This window comes from Sarcophilus harrisii, chromosome 4 (assembly GCF_902635505.1).
Source record: "Sarcophilus harrisii chromosome 4, mSarHar1.11, whole genome shotgun sequence".
NCBI lineage: Eukaryota > Metazoa > Chordata > Mammalia > Dasyuromorphia > Dasyuridae > Sarcophilus > Sarcophilus harrisii.
In genome coordinates this window covers 59229699-59236767 of record NC_045429.1, presented here as the reverse complement: position 1 = coordinate 59236767, position 7069 = coordinate 59229699, and positions in this window count along the sequence as shown.

The window sequence follows — 7069 nt, the reverse complement described above, 5'->3', positions numbered from 1 at the left end:
TTTTATTCTCTTCTGATATATAAGGAATATATATCAGGTAGGACAATATTTGAGAAATAAGATAAAATTTTTCTCTTACTTTAAGTTTCTAGTATATTAAAATTTAGAAGTATATAGCTAAGAACTTTTTTTTTTGATTCAACTTTAGAATGGAGGATAATTTATATCTAATCTATTATTTTAAAATTACTGTTATCTTTCATCTTTACATTTTTTTATTCTTTGTCTTTACTTTAATTATTAAATACCTCCCTCCCATCTACCTTACTTGGAAGGCCATTCCTTGTTAACAAAGAATTGTTCATTCTCAAAGATGACCAATGATAACAGGAAGGCGATGTCTTGACTTGCAAGTGAATTGGATTTAAATGAGGGAGGGTTGTGCAAAACCTCACTCTCTCCTCCAGAGTCATTGGAGTTCAGTGGAGAGACATAATTCAAACTGACTGGCAATGGACCAGTAACAAAGAATGGGAAAAGAAAGGGAAGAAAAGCAGTTTAGCAAAGGTAGCAAACACATCAACCAAGTATGAGGATATATGTAGTATTCCACATTCCTAGTTCCCTTACTTCAGTAAATATGTGAAGGACTTTTTTCTTTTTCTCTTTTTTTCTTCCTTTTTTTTTGGTATGTATATATGAGGCAGTTGGGGTTAAGTGACTTGCCCAGGGTCATACAGCTAGTAAGTATTAAATGTCTGAGACCAAATTTGAACTCAGGACTTTCTGACCGTAGGACCAGTGCTCTATACACTCCACCATCTACCTACCCCGAGTTGTGTTTTCTTACCTTGTCTTTGGAGCTGTAGCAAGGTATCAGGGTGTGCTGGTGCCTCACATTGGACATCGGAATAAAATTAGGCCTTTTAGTCTAACAGTTAATAAAAAGAACTTTCCTAAGCCATGGCAGAGGAAAGACATTCATAGGGCCAATAAATATAATTAAATTATAATTATAATTAAATTATATTCAGGATTTTTTTGCTTGTTATTCTTGAGCAATTTAGGCAATGAGTCGCAAGTTGAATAAAATCAAGAAAGTAAACTGGAATTATTTTGGGAAGTTATCAAATACCTTTAATGATCTTATGCTACTAACAACAACAACAAAAAAACCCATGCAACATCCTTTTAGTACTATGATTCTTTAGAATATGCTATATGACTGAGAACCACTGAAAATCCAAAAAATGAAAATTGAAGGGTAGGGAAAAGATACATGGTAGAGGGTGGGAGAACACTAACAATAATTTAAGTTCAGAAGATAATTCAGAAGATTTAAAGTTTGCAAAGATCTTTATAGTCATCTAGGGCTTAAATTTTTTTTCCATTCATGACTCCTTTTTGCCTGAGAAATTTTTACTCAACCCTGTGGTGTTCTCTTCTTTAAAATATAATGGTTCTCTCTGGGAGCAGGTTTCTTGGGGAGGTTTTCTGGAGGCAGCCTTAGTTTCAGTTGAGTAATAATCACCTCAAATGCAGCCAGGGATTAAAGTACAGTCTTTTATTGTCTCTTCCAAAATCTTATCTCCTTCACTTGGGGCTCAGCTAGTTCTCTGGAGGCCTTCTCTCTCCTTGGTTCCAAGAGTTCTTGCCACTAGTCCTTTGCCTCTGCTCCCTTCAGCCTTCAGTTAGCACAAAGGTGGAAGATGGAATGAATCTGACTCCACCTCTGAGAGTGGGCTTGTGGGCTTCCTCCCAGAATGCTCCTCTCTGACTTCTGGCAATGTTCGAACTGACTAACCTGAAGCTAAGAGCTTCTTTATATATGATCTCCTAAAGGTCGACTCCTCCTCTGAGAGAGGGATTAAGGGAGGTATGAATTCACAGTTACAAAGTTAATTTTGTGAATCTCCCATACTTGTGAACTCCAATGAGTACTTAAATGCATTAGTGAGTTAGAGAATTTGCTAAGTACCATGCTAAATTAGGCAACTGATTTATCACTTTGTAAGAATTCCTATACAACCCCATTTTGAATCGGAGCCCAGCTGTTTCTGATAGCATTCATGCATGGGCAGTGCAAAGTGTATATGTGGTGTGTTGAGAACCAAGGCTGGAGTAAAGTTGCGTGACAACATGGGAAGTGCTGCCAGAAACACTTCAGATTCATTATGCATTTGTTTTTTAATTAATTTTTAGTCATTGCATTCAGAAACCTTTTTACTGCTGCCATATTCTTTTTTTTTTCCCTGAGGCAGGTGGAGTTAAGTGACTTGCCCAGGATCATATAGCTAGGAAATGTTGTGTCTGAGACCAGATTTGAATTCACGTCCTCCTCACTTTAGTACTGGTGCTTTATCCACTGCACTACCTAGCTGCTTTTGCTGACATATTCTTAATAACCCCCACATTCGGTTATGTGACCCCATAAAGGGTATTGTAGCCTAACAGATAGGGACCTCAACTAGGAACTGAGAAGATGGAGATTCAGATCTTGATTCTGAAACTTTATGTGTGTGACCCTAGGAGAGTCACTTAAGCTCTATTGGCTTGAGTTTCCTTATAAGTACTTTGCTGGTACTCTTAAACATGAGAGCATTGTACTAGATGGTCTCAGGTTCCTTTGAAATCTAAATCTATGATCTTACAAAGTTATTTTCTCTGACTCTAAAGCTAATATTCTTTGCACTGCACCATGCTATATATAAAACCTTGTGTGCAAGAAGTACTACACATACAAAATAATTAGACAAGGAACAAATATGTGCCTAATGACTGGTACAGTCATTAGCTACTAAGCAACCACTTTATTTTTGATTGACCAAAAGACCTTTTTAGGGATTTGGCTTCATGGAGAGCTAGCCTAAAGTTACAATCTGAACTAACTTCTGTCATCGACTAGTAGGACTTCTTTTGTTATAACTAGCATCGTGTAATTTGAGCCAGATGGTCCCTGGGTGGGAGAACAACCAAACTGTCAGCAAAAAAAAAAAAAAAAAAAAAAAAAAAAGGTTTGAAGTACATTGTAGTTTGCTAGTTTTCATTTATTCCTAAGCATTTTCAGCTACTATGTAGCTCAGTGCAAAAATCTAGTATATAGTAACTTAGTGATGAGATCTACCTTTGAAAATTATCTAGCATTCATGAATGCTGTATTTATTTATAGCAGTGAATAATCCAATTATTATAAGAACTTCTGGTCTAACTCCTGATGATGTCCATTAGCATTCTACAATGTTGTGTTTTTTAGCTGAGCTTCTGTAATTTTATGTAGACTTAGACAGGGTTTTTTGGGTGAAAGTTGAAACATACTCAACTGTTACCATATAGATTAATCCAGTTACACAGAATTAAAAATAAGCATCAAATAATTAAATATGAGAAAGAAATTAGAATTCCAGCATCTTCATAAAGGTGATTTGTATGTAGGTCTAAAGAATTGTTTTACCTTAAACATTTTAAAATGTATTTTTACTGAAATAAACAATAAACATATTTTGCTTTTCTATCATTTCAATAGTATTTTATTTTCCAAATACATGTAAAGATAGTTTTCAGCATTCATTTTTATAAGACTTTGTATTCCAATTTTTTTTCCCTTTCTCCATTACTTTTCCCCTCCCCAAAACATCAAGTAATCTGATACAGGTGAAATGTGCAGTTTTAAAAAAACATATTTACTTATTTGTCATATCATGCAAGAAAAATCAGCCCAAAAGGGAAAAAAGCCACAGGAAAGAAAACAAATAACAAACAAAAAGTGAAAATACAATGCTTTGATCCATATATACTCTCCATAGTTCTCTCTCTAAATGAGGATGCCATTTTCATCCCAAATTTATTAGAATTGCCTTGAATCACCACATTATTGAGAAGAACTTTATCACTTTTATTTCTAAGTATATTTTATCCTTACTCTACTCCTCAGAGAGTCCTTTCTCTCTCTCTTTTTCTTTCTCTTTAAATGCATGTTCTTTTTTTTTAATTAAAAGTTTTAATTTTCAAAACATATGCATGGATAATTTTTCAACATTAATCCTTGCAAAACCTTGTGTTTCAATTTTCTCTCCTTCCTCCACACCCTCTCCTAGATGGCAAGTAACATATATGTTAAACATGGTAGAAATATATGTTAAATCCAATATATGCATACATAGTTATACAATTATTTTGCTGCACAAGAAAAATCAAATCAAACAGGAAAAAAAGATGAGAAAGAAAATAAAATGCAAGCAAACAACAACAAAAAGAGTAAAAACGATATATTGTCAATACACTCAATTCCCACAGTCCTCTCTTGGTGTAGATGGCTCTCTTCATCACAAGATCATTGGAATTGGTCTGAATCATCTTACTTTTGAAGAGAGCCACATCCATCAGAATTGATCCTCGTATAATCTTGTTACCTTGTACGATAATCTCGGTTCTGCTCATTTTATTTAGCATCAATTCATGTAAGTCTCTCCAGGCCTGTCTGAACTCATCCTGCTGATCATTTCTTACAGAACAATAATATTCCATAACATTCATGTGCCATAACTTATTCAGCCATTCTCCAACTGATGGGCATCCTTCAGTTACCAGTTTCTTGCCACTACAAAAAGGGCTGCCACAAATGTTTTTGCACATGTGGGTCCCTTTCCCTCTTTTAAGATCTCTTTGGGATATAAGTCCAGTAGAACCACTGCTGGATCAAAGGGTATGCACAGTTTGATAACTCTTTGGGCATAGTTCCAGATTGCTCTCCAGAATGATTGGATCTGTTCATAGTTCCACCAACAATGTATAATGTCCCAGTTTTCCCACATCCCCTCCAACATTCATCATTAGCTTTTGCTGTCATCTTAGCCAATCTGAGAGGTGTGTAGTGTTACCTCAGAGTTGTCTTAATTTACATTCTTCTAATCAATAGTGATTTAGAGCACTTTTTCATATGACTAGAAATGGTTTCAATTTCTTTATCTGAAAATTGTATGTATCCTTTGACCATTTATTAATTGGAGAATGGCTTGAATTCTTATCAATTTAAGTCAATTCTCTATATATTTTAGAAATGAGGACTTAATCAGAACCCTTGAATGTAGAAATGTTTTCCCAGTTTATTGCTTCACTTCTAATCTTGTCTGCACTAGTTTTGTTTGTACAAAAACTTTTCAATTTGATATAATCAAAATTATCTATTTTGTGATCAATATGATCTCCAGTTCTTCTTTGCTCACAAATTCCTTCTTCCTCCACAGATCTGAGAGGCAAACTATCTTTTGTGCTTCTAATTTGCTTATAATATCACTCTTTATGTCCATTTTGACCTCATCTTGGTATACAGTATTAGGTATAAGTCAATGCCTAGTAAATATAGGTTCTTTTAAAAAAAATGGAGAGTAGCTAGTTGGTGTAGTGGATAGAGCACCAGCCCTGAAGTCAGGAGGACCTGAGTTCAAATCTGGTTTCAGAAACTGAACACTTCCTAGCTGTGTGACCCTGAGCAAGTCACTTAACCCCAGTCGCCTCAGGAAAAAAAAAAGGGTTCTAAATTCTCTCCTTCCCTGTAAGCCCTTCCCCATCCATTGAGAAGGTAAGTAGGAGCAGCTAGTTAGTGCAGTGGAGAGAGCACCAGCCCTGAAGTCAGGAGGACTTGAGTTCAAATCTGACCTCAGACACTCAACACTTTCTAGCTCTGTGACCCTGGGCAAGTCGCTTAACCCCAATTGCCTCAGCACAGACACAAAAACAAACCTTACCTGAGAAGGCAAGTAGTATGATACCCATCCAAATGCAAATCATATATCTACATTAATTATGTCCCTTTCCCTCCAAAAGCAAGAAAGGCAAAGAAAGTAAAAAATAAGATATACTTCTATCTGCACCCAGAATACATTGTCTTGTTTTTGGAGATGTATGGCATTTTTCATTGTAACTTCTTTGGAATTGTAATGGCTTGTTGTATATAAATAGCTACATCTTTCACAGTTCTGTTTCTGTTACTCTGTACCATGTTCTGGTTCTGCTCACTTAAGAATCAACTTTTCTAATGAAGATAAAAAAGAAAAAGAGAAAGAGAAAAAAAGTTCATCAAAATTAATCAAAACATCAACCAAACTATCTGATAGTATATGCAATGTTCCATACCTATAGTTCCCTACCTCCCCAAAGAAGCAGTAGATACTCATTAAGAAATTTAAATTTTTTAATTAAATTTTTAAACTAATTTTTTATTTTTTAAATTTTAACTAAATTTTTGTTTTAACTAAAATAATTGCTTTCAAACTTTTTAAACATTCATAATTTTACTGATATACTCTTTCCATCATGGTAGATGGCAATCCTTCTATGTTTATATAAACAGGTTTTTTTTTTTTTTTTTTTTTAGTTACTTCCCTTCCTTCTCCTTCAAATCAGTACTTTCCAGTCAGTCTTCTGATGACAGACCTCTGTAAGGCAGATAGGGATGACATTACAGTCACAGACACAAGGTCCATTATAGGTTTATACTTAAAGCCATCCCAATTTACAGAGATTGTGCTTTGCTGGCAGAGCCTTTGAGAACCCAGCATCACCTCCAGCACAGAATTTTTGGAGTAAGGATTTTTACATTTACATTTTACTTTACTTTACCTTTTAAAAAGTAATTAAACAGGTTTTATAAAAGTCTGATAAAAGAATTTTTAATGAAGTAATCGTTGGGACTTCACAGATTACTTCACTCACTGAGATAATTATCTTTATTAGTCAAGAAGATATCTTGATTAAATCAATCAATCAAAAATAGTTGTGAACTAGGTGAATATACCTCTTAGAAATAAAGCTATGAGGTGAGGGAACTTGTATTAAAAAAGAGGAGTCATTTCAGTAGCAAAGATTTGGAAACAGATGAAGGAATAAGTGTGTTGAAAGCTGAGACAAAGAGCTCAGGAAGCCAAGGCTTCCAGTGAAGAGAGATAGAGAAGATATGCTTGAGCTGTGTCTAAGATAGAAGACTCCACCTAATGCTACTAGTAGTTGTATTCACCTACTCAAGCAGGTAGGGAAATCCCAAGAAAAGATCTGCTATTTATCCAGCTTCCTCTTCTGATGCCCATTTATCAATGGACTCTAATATAATCTGAGGCTTCATTACACTAATGTT